General features: G+C 44.1%; 1 pseudogene; it reads left to right on the forward strand.

Moving 5' to 3' along the window:
* Window positions 1-16,544, forward strand: part of LOC137071277 (globoside alpha-1,3-N-acetylgalactosaminyltransferase 1-like) — a 32,369-nt pseudogene that overhangs the window by 10,593 nt on the left and 5,232 nt on the right.

Consider the following 16,544-nt stretch of genomic DNA (forward strand, 5'->3'; position numbering starts at 1 on the left):
AACTGGAGGGACTGGTAAGCCTTGGGATCATGAATGCATGAATTAACTTTTCTGTATTTGATGTATACATTGCAGTAAGCCTGCAAACACTTGCATCCATGTGCTATTAAAACACACCGACATGACAGAAGTTATATTACAAAACACAAACTGATTGTATCTCCTATTTCTTAGAATAACTAAAGACCACGAGGAAGCCTCTCAGTTGCTATCACCACAAGGGTGAGTACACCACTTCCCTCAAAAGTGTTGCTCTAATTTATTGTGACTTGTGTGTTTAGTTTTTGCAGGACTTTATTCAGAGCCAAGGAAATGCAATCCAATTAACCCACACATTTCTGTATTTTATGAAATGGCAGTCGTTGAACTCTGTAGGGAACTGCCCGCAAACAAAAGTACAAAATCAGGGTTATGGGAATTGGAGAGGAAATGTTAGGATTTGAAGTCATTAATCTATTGGCCTTAATACTTTTCTAAATTGAAAGAGGACAAGGAATCTCGTTTATTTTTTTCCTAAATTCTGTTTTAGCTTTTGCATTTGACTTTTTGAATGTTGTGCTAATACTGTATGCTGTATAACTGGATTCTCAAATCTGTCCCACACAATCCACTTTCAAGCAGTTTAGCTCTAACCCTAATCAGACACACCTGAATAGGCTAATCATTGTCTTCATCATTAGAAAATCACAGGTAGATGAGTTTAATCATTGTTGGAGCTAACTCTGCAGCGCAAATTTGGAGATATGCTAAACCTGCTAGAGCATATAGCCTACTGTAAAACCTAATACTGTTAGAACTGGTATAGTTTGGGTTTAATGCGCTATAATAAAGTCAATTAAGAGCTTGAGATGTTAAGATCCATGTTCAGTCCACAGTAACACACACCATCTAAAACAGACTTTTCTAAGTCAAAACACTGTCTAAAGTTTGCTGAGGAATAACAAGCTGTGAGTGAAGGAGATTGCAAAGCATCACAAATGTTCACAATTGATTTTTTTTTTTATATACAGGCTTTTATACAAACAGCCCGTTGTAATAAGGTAAGAACATAAAGAGATATTTTTATATTATAAATATATATTTATTTCATATTATTATGCATTTGGATTTCCATGGCATGGATATCTATGTAAATTTGTTTGAAACAGCCCAGATGGCAAACCTGTTGCCTTAACACCATGGTTGGCCCCAATAGTATGGGAAGGAACTTTTGATCCCACGTTGACTGATTCAATCTACAAACAAAAAAACATCACCATAGCAACTGCAGTCTTTGCTGTTGGAAAGTAAGTTCATATCTCTCATATCTTTCTATCCTATCTCCTACAAGAATGCCTGTTCAGCACTGCTGATGGTTACATTAGGTAACCAAAGACATTTTATATGTCATTTTGCTAAAATATTTGTTGTTAAAGGCAAAGTGCTACACACAGGCTAAATAAGACGGCATTGGCTATAGCTCAATGACAAATGCTAGGCTTACACCATGTCTACACCGGACACCACTGCTGACATGTTGCATCATGTCACTACGTAATAGCTAGAAGCCCCGAATGTTTTGTCAAAAGCCCCGAATCTTTTAGTAAAAAAAAAAAAAAAAACATATAATAATTTTGTTTCATTTCCTCTCAGTCTTTCAGACTGGAGCGGCAAAAAATGAAACAAAAGCTCCTTTACCGTGTGTGTGTGTGTGTGTGTGGCAGTCGGCAATGCGTCGCACACATAGACTGTCGTACATCACTCAGCTTGTTTGCCAATGCCAACTGCCAATAAAAACTAACGAAGAAGAATATACATCTTCTTCGTCGTTGTCATCAGGGATTGGCGGGCTTTTGTATTTTACCGGTGTCGTAGTTAACTATAACATGGACACTACCCTGCTGAAAAAAACAATAGAAACCATCACAGAATTTGTAATGGTTTCTATTGTTTTTTTCAGCAGGGTGGTCAGACTGGAAGACTTGAACAGATAGCAAAGTGCTAGTTTTTTACTATTAACATCATATCACACTATTATCATCTCGTTAAATAGAATTTTAGACGGACTGAAGTCACATGGAGATAACGTACTCGGTTACTTTCGTAACCTCGGTTCCCTGAGAGAGAGGAACGAGTATTACGTATGGGAAAAACTCCTTTTCTCGAGAATGTGAAGCAAAACTTTTAATAAAGGTATCTATGTAAAGCGCAGTGAGCTGCACGGCCATAGCCCAGCGCGAGGAGCGCTCTGATTGGCCGGGCTGCGGCAACTGCAGGAACCTATGGTGAGGCGGCTGAGAGGAACGAACCAATGGGGGGCGTTCCAGAAGCCCGCCGAAAAAGGTGCTTATATTTGCATACAGGAGGCTATATAAGACCCTAATTCGCCATAGGTGTCAGGTTTTAAGATCGACTGAAGCGATACCTGAGAAGCATAAACACGGCACGGAACGTAATACTCGTTCCTCTCTCTCAGGGAACCGAGGTTACGAAAGTAACCGAGTACGTTCCCTTTCGAGAGAGGTTCCTCGTATTACGTATGGGAACACAATGTAAAGCGCCGTGTGTGCTGACTGACCCAGTATACCCAAAGCACATGTTATAAACCCCCGAGACACCGACAGAGGCGGCTTAAAAGGGGAATGAAGAACCGGAAGAGTCGGTTCGTTTGAACAGCTGATCGGACATAGTCGGATCTTATGATGAATGAATAGTGCTTAAGGACTAATGTGTACAGGCCAAAATGTAAGGCAATCTGTTTGCCAGGGTCAAGATAGAGCCTAGATGGAGAGAAGCCCTGCTTGTAGAGCTGGAACCTCCAACTTGTAGAATCTGATAAAAGTGGACGGAGAGGCCCAGCCTGCCGCCGCACAGATATCTTCCAAAGAAATGTCACACGACCAAGCCCAAGATGAGGCCATGCCTCTAGAGGAGTGGGCTTAAATGCCTGTAGGACAGGTTAGGTCCTGGACCTATATGCTAGTGGGACTGCATCCACTATCCAGTGTGAGAGACTGTTTCATGACAGCACAAACTTTAGTGCGGCCACCGAAGCAATGAAGAGCTGATCCGACTGCCTGAAGGGGGCGGAGCGCTCTAGATACAATCTCAATGCTCTGACTGGGCAGAATATGTTTGCGTCTTATTCTCTCTAAGACGCGGGTTAAGCAGTGCAAAGACCTGCATACTGAAGGGGTTGATAGCACTTTCAGCATAAAACCATGCCTCGGTTTGAGCACAACCTTGAAGTTGCTGGACCCAAACTCAAGACAGGAAGGGCTCACCGAGAGTGCAGGTAAGCCACCCACTCGGTTAACCGAGGCCACAGCCAGCAGAAAAACGGTTTTGAGTGATATGTGCTTCAAGCTCGTGTTCTGAAGTGGTTAGGAGGGGGAACCCTTCACGGCCTCCAAAACCATGGCGAGGTCCCAAATAGGGACCGAGGTAGGGGCAAGGCGAGCTGAATCTCCTGGCCCCTTTAAGAAAACACACAATAAGATCACTTTTCCCTAGTGAATGTGCCGCGATAGGAGCGTGGCTAGCTGCTATGGCGGAGACACACACCCCGAGTATGGAGGGGGGACTCCCGCATCCATTAGCTCTTGGAGAAAGCGAGCGGTTCCGCCAGTTCGCATGAGTGTGCGTCGATGTTTCGCGTAGCACATTGGTTAGAAAACCACTGACCACTTCAAGCAGAGCTGCCAGATAGCAGGGGCTCTAGCTTCCGAAATAGTGTTCATAACTTGTCAGAGAGGTTCCCGGATACCGTTGATGGGCCATACGTGGAGGGCCCACAGCTCGGGATTGGGATGCCAGACCTTCCCTTTCATTGGCAGAATAGGCATGGGGCTGTGTCTGACAGCTGAAACAGTATGGAGAACCATGTGCGGTTCTTCCAAAGTGGGGCTATTAAAAAGCACCGGCTGCAGCTGGATCGCGATCGGAGGGAACATATAGAGGGAGTCTGGGCCAACATGGGCCAGGGCATCCCTGCGTTTGCAGAAAAAATATTGGGCAGCGTGTGCTGTGCAAGCTGAATTGTTTGCGGGTAAAGGGACCATCCCCCTGGGGACATGGGTCCTCTGGATAACATGTCCGGACCCTGATTCAGAATACCTGGCACGTAAGCCGCCCTTAGGGAGCTCAGATTGTGCTCTGCCCATAAAAGGAGATGCTTAGCCATGCAGTGAACAGAGTCTGATCTCGGCTGCCCTAGCGATTTTATGTACATTATCAAGACGTGGTGGTTCTTATGCCGTAAGTCTTGAGTCTATGACAATGACTGTACTGATAAGCCTGCCCCTCGAAGGCGAATCTCAAGAATGGCCTGTAGTGGGGGTGGGGGGTTATCGTAACGTGAAGTATGCGTTTTTCAGATCTATTGAGAAAACCCAATCCCCGGGGCGAATGTGCGCGAGGATTTGTTTCACCGTCAGCACCTTGAAACGAGCGTGTCATAAGTGCTTTGTTCAGATGCCTGGAAAATGGGCCTGAGACCGCCACCCATTTTCGGCATGAGGAATTAGCGACAGTAAAAACCTGACTCGCTAGCGTCGGGTGTACTGTTTTCGCCGCTCTCTCCTTTAACAGTCTCAATGCCTCAGCGAGAAGCACGTGACTGACACTGCTTCTTACAGAGGGCTCGACCACGGCTTGAATCGCGGGGTCTGCGAGCAAAACTGTAGCGAGAACCTCATTTTATATGTTCAACGCCCAATATTATATACCAGGAATGGCCTGCCAGGCCTGGGCTCGTAAAGCCAGGGGTTGAATTAGATTCGGGGGCTGGCCGCTTAGTAATAGGGGCCTGTTAGCCGGGTTGCTTGTGCTGTAACACTGCTTGTAACACTGTGGGGATAGTGTTAGTTTTGGCGGTGCAGGCTTTGCAGTGGGCGCACGCCTCACATTTATATTGTGTGTGCGAGAGTGAACTTTGTGAAAAGTGCTTGGGTGCAGGAGTGCAGACTGTAAAGTGGGCACATTTCCTACATAGAAAGCTCTTTTGTGTGTAGTGTAAACAATGTGCAGTGGCGCACAACCTACGTAGAATACCCACGGTGCAAACCAGTGAGCAAATCCACAGGGGTAAACGCACACAGCATTAGTGTGCAGACGAGCGTGTTTAACACAGGCTAGTTGACTGCAATATTTCATCTCCAGTCACTTAACTTAAGGGAACTGGGAGAATGTAAGGAAGTGCGGGTGGTATGTGAGCCATTCCACAATGCCGTTATGCTCTAGTCTAGACTGAAAGCGCGCATGCAGACAAGCGTGTTTGACCACAGGCTAGTTGACTGCAATAAGGCTAGTTGACTTTATATGGTGTAATCCGGCCGCGGCGGGATTTATTTGTGATTTTGTGAGGCTGAATTAACAGTGCTTATGTAGGGGTGCACACTGTGTAGTGGACACTTTGTCTACAGTGTAAAAACCTTTCCAGCCGCCTGAATAAAGGGGACTGGAAGTGATAGAGTGAAAAAAGGGCTTAGCTTGGCAACCATTTTCCGACGCCCTTATGCTCTGACAGTGAGCGCGTGCTATGACGTAAGCCGCGCTCTAGTCAGCAACGCGCTGTGGAAGGGGCGCGCGCTATCATGACAAGGCAGCCATTACAACTTCCTTGGCAGTAAGCGCGCGCTGCAGCGACATTGTTCTTGACATACCCAACAGCCCGAGCTCGCTCGTCTAACTTACTCTAGTATTCTCTGTCCGCAGCGCTTCAGCACGGCGGCGGTAGAATGAGCACGGCGAGAGCTTCGGCTCGAGTTTGTTTATTCACTCTATTATTCTCTGTCCGCTGCGATAGAGCGACAGGACGAGAGAATTGGAAGCGTGAGGAAAAACTCTGTCCGCGGCGCTTCTAGCACGGCGAGAGCTTCGGCTCGAGTTAGTTTATTCACTCTAGTATTCTCTGTCCGCGGCGATAGAGCGACAGGACGAGAGAATTGGAAGCGTGAGGTAAAACTCTGTCCGCGGCGCTTCTAGCACGGCGAGAGCTTCGGCTCGAGTTTGTTTATTCACTCTATTATTCTCTGTCCGCGGCGATAGAGCGACAGGACGAGAGAATTGGAAGCGTGAGGTAAAACTCTGTCCGCGGCGCTTCTAGCACGGCGAGAGCTTCAGCTCGAGTTTGTTTATTCACTCTAGTATTCTCTGTCCGCGGCGATAGAGCGACAGGACGAGAGAATTGGAAGCGTGAGGTAAAACTCTGTCCGCGGCGCTTCTAGCACGGCGAGAGCTTCGGCTCGAGTTTGTTTATTCACTCTAGTATTCTCTGTCCGCGGCGATAGAGCGACAGGACGAGAGAATTGGAAGCGTGAGGTAAAACTCTGTCCGCGGCGCTTCTAGCACGGCGAGAGCTTCAGCTCGAGTTTGTTTATTCACTCTATTATTCTCTGTCCGCGGCGATAGAGCGACAGGACGAGAGAATTGGAAGCGTGAGGTAAAACTCTGTCCGCGGCGCTTCTAGCACGGCGAGAGCTTCAGCTCGAGTTTGTTTATTCACTCTAGTATTCTCTGTCCGCGGCGATAGAGCGACAGGACGAGAGAATTGGAAGCGTGAGGTAAAACTCTGTCCGCGGCGCTTCTAGCACGGCGAGAGCTTCGGCTCGAGTTTGTTTATTCACTCTAGTATTCTCTGTCTGCGGCGATAGAGCGACAGGACGAGAGAATTGGAAGCGTGAGGTAAAACTCTGTCCGCGGCGCTTCTAGCACGGCGAGAGCTTCGGCTCGAGTTTGTTTATTCACTCTAGTATTCTCTGTCCGCGGCGATAGAGCGACAGGACGAGAGAATTGGAAGCGTGAGGTAAAACTCTGTCCGCGGCGCTTCTAGCACGGCGAGAGCTTCGGCTCGAGTTTGTTTATTCACTCTATTATTCTCTGTCCGCGGCGATAGAGCGACAGGACGAGAGAATTGGAAGCGTGAGGTAAAACTCTGTCCGCGGCGCTTCTAGCACGGCGAGAGCTTCGGCTCGAGTTTGTTTATTCACTCTAGTATTCTCTGTCCGCGGCGATAGAGCGACAGGACGAGAGAATTGGAAGCGTGAGGTAAAACTCTGTCCGCGGCGCTTCTAGCACGGCGAGAGCTTCGGCTCGAGTTCGCCTATTCACTCTAGTATTCTCTGTCCGCGGCTGTAGCGCGACGGAATGAGAGAAGAGTGGGAACAACTCTGTGGCAGCGGCGGAAGAAGAGCCGCGGCGGCGGCAGAGTGAAGAGAGCTTCGGCTTGAGTGTGCTCATGTCCTCTAACATTCTCTCTTTCCGCGGCGCTATTCAGCGCGACGGGACGAGAGCAGAGGGAGAGTGAGAAGAGCTCCGTCTTTCCGCGGCGCTTAACGACGCGGCGGAACGAGAGAGTCCTCGAGTAGAACAAGCCTGTAAGCTCTAGAAGTGGCGTTGCAGCGGCAACACAAACACATATAACACTCAACATAGACACAGTTTAAAGGATATATAACGCCGGATGGCGTAGCTGGAACGGCAGAGAAGGCGGAGAGGGAGTCCGTCGTCCTCAGCTGCAGGTTCCGCTGGTGCCTTTTCAACGGCGGTGCTTCTTCCGGAGACCAGCGAAGGTATCGCTGAAGGAGATAAAATCTGACACCTATGGCGAATTAGGGTCTTATATAGCCTCCTGTATGCAAATATAAGCACCTTTTTCGGCGGGCTTCTGGAACGCCCCCCATTGGTTCGTTCCTCTCAGCCGCCTCACCATAGGTTCCTGCAGTTGCCGCAGCCCGGCCAATCAGAGCGCTCCTCGCGCTGGGCTATGGCCGTGCAGCTCACTGCGCTTTACATAGATACCTTTATTAAAAGTTTTGCTTCACATTCTCGAGAAAAGGAGTTTTTCCCATACGTAATACGAGGAACCTCTCTCGAAAGGGAACACATTTTTTAAAAGGAACACTAAACCTCACCGGCCACAGAGAGATTATGCATCAGACGAAAGTGTTACAGGTTTGTGAATCCGCTGTTGTAACACTTGAGTTACATGACTGTATTGCTGACTAGCTAGAGTTAACGTTAGGTTTTACTTATTAAGGCGAGACACGACAGGTGAAAACATAGTCAATTTTGAGATTTTACTCCCTTAACATGTAGGCTAAGCTTTCATGTCACAATAAAAAAAAGGCAACGTTACACATTTAAGGTGGTTATTTCATTATATTTTGTCACCGTGCACCTTTAGATTTCTATCTGAAATCATCCAAAGTTACTCTAACGCGAGCTCCCGTGCAGTCTCCATTCACAGAAACATGTCATGCCTCGTATCATTAAAGCTCTCAGTCTCTCACACCATATATGGGCATTTCCTTTGTAGAACTAACCAACCGCAAAAATTTGCAGCCGAAAACAACATCTGATTGGTCATGGATTCTAATGTAGCAAATTTGTCAGCTAAGCACAAAGTAAACCAAACTGAACTCTAAAGATTAATAATGATGTTTACACCAAATTCCAATTTCACCTATGCAGGCTAAAAATAGTCAGATAATGGTTGCCTTTTTTATTTGCCAGGGGTTGTTTGGTGTTTGGGATTCACTACAGCTGGAGAACAGTTAAATACAAAACAGGTTGTATGCTCTACTGGATGAATTATTATTATTAACTTATAGTAACTTATTTTCATATAGTAACTTATTTTCCCAGATAGTATATAGATTTTTAGGCATTCTATTATCTCAAACAGCCTGAAAAATAGTGCATTTAGCTGATGTAAATGGAAAAAAATCTCCCCGGGGGAGTATGCCCCCGGACCCCCTCTAGGTTTGGGCTAAGCCCCGAATGTTTACATCGTCTGGCTCCGCCCCTGTGTACAGTCACAAGTATTTATTGCAAAATCTGACCAAAACAGTATAAAACTATTAGCTCATGTTGCATTCCAAGTCTTCTGAAGTCATACGATGTCTTCATGTGAAGAACAGAGTTGATCTTGATGTTTAAATCGCTGAAATGATGATCCCACTGCCCCGTGAACGAACTCATTCATATCTCATTCAAATAATTCAAAAGACTCCTGAGCATGTCACAAGAATAAGTCACAAGACACACGAGAGCCAATGACATTTTACAATCAATGCTGACGTAATGACGCAATTGGTCACAAGACATATGAGAGCCAATGCAATTTCACTATGAAATCTCACGTAACGGGCGGCAATATTTGAAATTTGATGTGTTTGTTCATGATCTTCGGCGGATGGAGATGCTGATCGCTTTTGGGGATTTTCTTCATGCGAATCAATCGTTTGGCCTCGGAAAACTTCGATTATTTAACTTTTTTGAATAACTCGTGGATGCAGTCGTATGTTATATCCTGTGTTTTATATCATGTTCACACAAATGGGTAGGTTTAGGGATGGGGTGGGGTTTGGTTACATGTTAAAATGTGTCTAAATAGCGTAAATAAAATAAATGTAAATGAAATTATGCTTGCTGATTTAATTGAGAAGCACACTCCAGCATGTCATAATGGCAAAATTATAAACCAATAAATAAGTCCAAAAATAAATTTCACCATGACGATAATATTCCCATTCCCAGTGCGTCTGTGTATGACGCCAAAGGTTTCTCATTGAAATGAATGGAGCACCCAGCGCGTCGAAAATTGACGATAAAGGAACGCCCAGTTCATTGAAAAGTGACGACAAGGGGTCCTGGTCAAGCGTCCATATGTGACGAGTTGGGTGTGAGAATGTGTTGCATTATCATGCACATCATCAAAGGGGCTTGGATTATATTTGTTTGAATCCTAAACGGAGAGCTTGTTTGTATATGCATTCACCTTCACAATTTCTCTCACAATTTCTTCTCCTCATGATGATCATGTTGGGTAAGTACTCTGTGTATCATTAAAAAATTTAATTTTTTTACAACACCGGCTAAGATTGTGTATTCCAGCCTGAGTTCAGCGCGTGTGCAGACAGGGTTGCCAAGTTTTTACAACAAAACCCGCCAACTACTAGCCCTAAACAATAGCTTCTCGGGGGGTTCTCCGGAGAAAAAAAAAGGTGTTTGGGGGGTAAAATGTGTGTTATTTTGGCAAGGTTGCCTGCTAAAATTCGCACTCATGGGTCTATATATCACATAATAGTCGCTTTAACCCGCGGACATAGAAAACAACTCGTGGAAAAAAAGACTTTGTGCAGTTGAGCTCTGTTGACATTTGACAATGCGTCGCTTCATTGCTCTGATTGGTTGTTGGTCTATCCAATTGATGTCTTTCCTGGTTCGGTTGAAACACGCCCCTTAATCACAACCCAAGGGAGCAGTTTCAGACTCATATTCTGACTAGAGTATGACCACGTCAGGCTAATTCTTAGTGTGACTTTGCCTTAATTTGCCAGTAAAATATGAAGAAGAAAAAGATATGGCATGCTGCTTATCCGTTTCTACATAGCCAGACCTTCATTGGTACATAGCCCTGATCATTGGCCAAGGACCGCTCAAGAGGACGTTTGGCTGACATATGTAACACAACCACAGTTATTTTTTTCCTGTCATGTTTAGGGCGTGAAAATGTTGACGTCCCTGCAATAACACTCCGGCGTGCATCTATATTATTCATTCAGGAACGTAGTGCAAGTTTACTGCAACAATAGAGTCACTAAGGTAATTTAGTTGATCCTGGTAAGCGCTCATTGTAACAGTTGTAAATATGATGGCATTCTTTTTCAGCGAGTGAGCTTAGGGTCACCGTATTTGTTTCCAGACGGACCGTTAAAGAACGCAACATGCATTGTGCGGATATCCTGAAGAATTCAACAAATCAGATGATGACTTTTAAAGGGTTAGTACACCCAAAAATGAAAGCTGATGGCTGAGAAAGGCTTCAGATAGGCCTCCATTGGCATTCAGTATATTTCCACTCACAGGACCCATAAAAGTCACTAAAAACATTGATACAAAGTCCATCTTGTATTTGACAGCCACTGTAGTGAGATGGACTTTGTATCAATGTTTTTAGTGCCTTTATGGGTCCTGTGAGTGGAAATATACTGAATGCCAATGGAGGCCTATCTTAAGCCTTTCTCAGCCATCAGCTTTCAACAAAAATATCTTCATTTGTGTTCTAAAGATGAACGAAGGTCTTACGGGTGTCCAACGACATGAGGGTAATTTTCATTTTTTGGGTGAACTAACCTTTTAAACTCCTGAGGTATTTCCAGATAAGTGTGCCATATGTATCAGACATTTAGCCAATATCGTGGCGTGGCATCTGTGGCTGAAACTCCTAAAAAAATACAGGTCAGCCTCATTAACACTAATTCAAAGCTCAACTTACTCCAAGTTCAGGGTTTGTGACGGTTACGGTTACCCGCTTTCTTGTATACCCTCATGTCCAAGTTCGCCATGACATTACATCAGGGCAGGTGTGTTAGTGAAACCCGATCACACATAAATGCGTATAAATAGTACGAGTGTGCAATGTCGTGGAATGTATACGCCAAAACTCATTTTGGCATGCATATGATACGCTGTTTTTCACGTGCATATGAGACGCACTTTATGGCGTATATATGACACGCGCTTGGGTAGGTTTAGGTTAGTGGGCGTATATATGACACGCGCTTGGGTAGGTTTAGGGTGGTGGGGTGGGGGGTTCGTATGTATAATACGCCATAAAATGCGTCTCATATGCACACGAAAAACCGCGTGCCATAGACACGCCAAAATGAGTTTTGGCGTATACATTCCACGACAGCAGGAAAGGGTCCCTCCAGGAGCAGGATTGGATGCCCCTAATCTACACTCTAAAAAATGCTGGGTTAAAAACAACCCAAGTTGGGTTGAAAATGCACCGACCCAACAATTGGGTTGTTTTAACCCAATGGTTGAGTTGTTTTAACCCAATGGTTGAGTTGTTTTAACCCAATGGTTGAGTTGTTTTAACCCAATGGTTGAGTTGTTTTAACCCAGTGGTTGGGTTAAATGTTGCTTAAGACAACCCAATTGCTGGGTAAGAACAACTCAACCATTGGGTTAAAACAACTCAACCATTGGGTTAAAACAACCCAATTGTTGGGTCAGTGCATTTTCAACCCAACTTGGGTTGTTTTTAACCCAGCATTTTTTTGGAGTGTAGTGTTGTGTATGGTTTTGAATCTACAGTGTATATTGGAGTTCAACTTGTGGTCTACAATGATGATTGTTTCAAAGCAGATTCGCAGTGTTAGGCTGGTTTCACACTGCATGCGTTAGCAGGGCGTTTTTTTTTTCTTTTTTCTAACAGATTAGAGCAGGGGTCGGGAACCTTTTTTGACTGAAGAGACATTTTTTTCATCTTTGGTTAATGCATTTTTTTTCCCAAAGAGCCACATTAAAAAATAATATACAATTATTATTAAAATACGTGTTTTTTCCCCAATAAAATGTTCAACAGCTAATCTTAGGTCCACAGTCAACTAAAAACAAACAAATATGCAGAAAACAATAAATAAGATGCAATATTATGAGAGAGAGAGAGAGAGAGAGAGAGAGAGAGAGAGAGAGAGAGAGAGAGAGAGAGAGAGAGAGAGAGAGCGCAGTGCTTACATCTACTGTGTTTATGTGAATACTCGACTTGGCATCTTGGCATATTCTGTGTTTATTTGGCCGTTTAGGCGCGCAGCCCAAGACAGGCTACTATGCATGTCCGTGTTGCGCTCGTAGCGCGCGCAGCATCCTGTCAATAGAATTCAATTCTATTTCGCGACTTATCGCACTTTTAATATACATATTTAAAATAATTGAGTATAAAGCACATACCGCTCTTTTCTTTCTCATTCATTCATGTTTCGTTATTAATAACTTTATCTGCGCAGATTATCATAAATTCGACACATAGCCTATAGGACCGACTGGCAAAAGCGAAAGTAACCCGTGGGTGAAATGTTTGGAAATGTCTTTTTGCAGAGCAAAGCACCAGTTTCAATAAAAGCAAGGATGTTAAAGTTTGGATAGCCTACTTTTACATTTTCGCTGCTGTTCTAAAAATGGTTTTGCCATTACCTTAAACAGCTGCATGAATACCAGTGCAGGAGCTGTTACCACAGAAACGTGAGTAGTTGCTGTTGCGTCTCGTGATACGCACGGCCGGTACAATTTGAATAGTATCATAAACGTTTCATTTACTTCGGTAGGATGTACAACAAGGGACATGTAATTGGCTGCATTTCTGTAGAGCGCGGATCTCCGTTGATGTGTGTCTTTTTTTTTTCTTTCTTTCTTTTTTTTTTTTCATCGATCATTTATTGGTAAAGGGTGAGAGACCTGGCGAGCCATATGATTTTTGTCAAAGAGCCAGGTTTGGCTCGCGAGCCATAGGTTCCCGACCCCTGGATTAGAGCATTCACGCCGCACACATAGGCGGCGCGGCAGCGCAGGAGCAGAGAAGTGGCAGTGCCAGTGCCGAGATCGTTTCGGCATTGAGTCTATTTCTGCTGCGCTGCTCATGCTGAATGAAATCGATATTTTTTGATTGACATGGTTAACATGAAAAATAACAAATTTCACCATAAAATCATTGAGTGACCGTGAGTTTCATTATCACCACATGACATCCTGTGCTGTGAAAAAAAAAAATGAAATGCATGAAAACACATCACTGCCAAAAGTTTTTGTCTAAACTTCAACGAAGGGAACCTTAACTTTAAGGTTACTTTTATCATGTAAACTATCTATAATACAGTATGTTATATCCATGTGTTTTTGGGACAGAGGGCAAAACGGTCGCATTTGCAGCATATATGTTTCCCATCATAAATCAAAGCACGAGAATGACAGCGTCGGAGGAGAACACCGGAAAAGGTGACACAATGGACATTTCTCTGTATTTGCAATATACGAGTCGCGGTTCTTCTGCCCAAGGCGAACGGTGCCAGTGTGAATGCACAATGGGAGCGCGCGGATCCCGCTCTCCATACGCACTGCTCCTGCCCTGCCAACGCACTGCTTGCGCGTGCAGCGTGCGTTAAACAGGACAATATTGCAACAACAAATTGATTCGGCTGTACAGACGTTCTGGAGAAAACAGTGATGTTATCGGCTTATTTTAATTTATCATAAGCGACAATGTTGGCAGATCAGAATTATAGTTAATACAATTAATTAAGACCTAAAAAATATATATTCTATTTGGATATTTACAGTTCCTTCTAAAAAAATTAGCATATTGTGATAAAAGTTCATTATTTTCAATAATGTAATGATTAAAATTTGACTTTCATATATTTTAGATTCATTGCACACCAACTGAAATATTTCAGGTATTTTATTGTTTTAATACTGATGATTTTGGCATACAACTCATGAAAACCTTTAGCATATTAGTATATTTCATCCGACCAATAAAAGAAAAGTGTTTTTAATACAAAAAAAAGTAAACTTTCAAATAATTATGCTCAGTTATGCACTCAATACTTGGTTGGGATTCCTTTTGCAGAAATGACTGCTTCAATGCGGCGTGGCATGGAGGCGATCAGCCTGTGGCACTGCTGAGGTGTTATGGAGGCCCAGGATGCTCCGATAGCGGCCTTAAGCTCATCCAGAGTGTTGTGTCTTGCGTCGCTTCTCTTCACAATATCCCACAGATTCTCTATGGGGTTCAGGTCAGGAGAGTTGGCAGGCCAATTGAGCGCAGTAATACCGTAGTCAGTAAACCATTTACCAGTGGTTTTGGCACTGTGAGCATGTGCCAGGTCGTGCTGAAAAACGAAATTTTCATCTCCATAAAGCTTTTCAGCAGATGGAAGCATGAAGCTTCTGGACCCTGCCCACAGTGGACCAACACCAGCAGCTGACATGGCACCCCAGACAGGGATGTAGTGGAGGCTAAACGGCCGTAAACGCCGTTTACGCACCTCCCAAAATTTGGAAATAGCGTTTATCCACCTCCAAAGTGCGTTTATCCACCTCTAAATTGAGTTTATCCACCTTTAAATAGCCTACGGTTCCTAAGCCATTTTAAATTAAGCTTATGTCGTTTTAGTTTCATATTGTTCATTTTCATTGGTTGTTTGTTGTACAGTTAGACGAAGTCTTTCATATTGCGCTGCAACTGTCAGTGAGAGTAGTGGGAAGTTCGGATCATTTTACTGACTCGGATCTTTGAGTCTCGTTCAGCAAAATAAGCCAATCTTTTCTCTTTCCGTCACTATGGGACTGACAGGAAGAACAAAAGACTTGGATCTCGCCTGTCGATTCAGAATCAGAACGATCAGAAGCCATATGTTGCGTAATGCATGTGCGGTCAACACAAAATGAACGAATCACTCTTTGAGACAACTCGGTAGTCCCGAGTCATATTAAAGATTCGTTCAAAATGAACAAATCTGGACATTGTTGTGATATTAATTAATCACAGGCAGCTGGTTTATTGTAGAGAGCATGTCGAAACCCTGTAAAAAAAAAAAAAAAAACAGCTGTATGATGCAGTGTATTTTGTGTTCAAATGGAAAAATGTTGGTATTATTGTTTTTTTAGTTTAGCAAAATCGTCTGTTAATGTCGGCAGCCATTAGGCTAAACACTTGTGGAAACTACAGTGCAACTTACATTGTCTATCTTCTGTTAATTACAGAAACTGAGTTTTCTTTAAATTAAAATATGTGGCACCAAATTCATCCTTCTGTCGTTAATCTGCACCTGCCTCATTAGCAATTGGCAAAAACTGTAATCGACAGTTTTTAATTTTGATAATCGATTAGTCGGCTTGAGTAATTTTTTAAGACAAAAGTAACATTCTTTGATTCCAACTTGTTTAAGGTGAATATGTTCTAGTGTGTTCTCTCATATGTGCTCATATTAGCCACCTCGTAAAATTAGTACGAATTGCCGTGAGATCGGGCTGCATACACCGGTAGGCAGTGACCCACCTTACCGTGACCACGATGCGGTCACCCAGAATTTATAGTTTACCCACCTCTTTTTTTACCACTACACCTCTGACCCCAGACCATCACTGACTGTGGGTACTTGACACTGGACTTCAGGCATTTCCTTCTCCCCAGTCTTCCTCCAGACTCTGGTACCTTGATTTCTGAATGACATGCAAAATTTGCTTTCATCTGAAAAAAGTACTTTGGACCACTGAGCTGTGAAAAGTGGCTTGACCTGGGGAATGTGGCACCTGTATCCCATTTCCTGCACACGCCTGTGCACGGTGGCTCTGGAGGTTTCTACTCCAGACTCAGTCCACTGCTTCCGCAGGTCCCCCAAGGTCTGGAATCGGTCCTTCTCCACAATCTTCCTCAGGGTCCGGTCACCTCTTCTTGTTGTGCAGCGTTTTTTGCCACACTTTTTCCTTCCCACAGACTTCCCACTGAGCTGCCTTGATACAGCACTCTGGGAACAGCCTATTCGTTCAGAAATTTCTTTCAGTGTCTTACCCTCTCACTTGAGGGTGTCAAAGATGGCCTTCTGGACAGGATCGGGTCGGCAGTCTTACCCATGATTGCGGTTTTGAGAAATGAACCAGGCTGGGAGTTTTTAAAAGCCTCAGGAATCTTTTGCAGGTGTTTAGAGTTAATTAGTTGATTCAGATGATTAGGTTAATAGCTCGTTTAGAGAACCTTTGCATGATATGCTAAT

This window comes from Pseudorasbora parva, chromosome 3, assembly GCF_024679245.1.
Source record: "Pseudorasbora parva isolate DD20220531a chromosome 3, ASM2467924v1, whole genome shotgun sequence".
Taxonomy (NCBI): domain Eukaryota; kingdom Metazoa; phylum Chordata; class Actinopteri; order Cypriniformes; family Gobionidae; genus Pseudorasbora; species Pseudorasbora parva.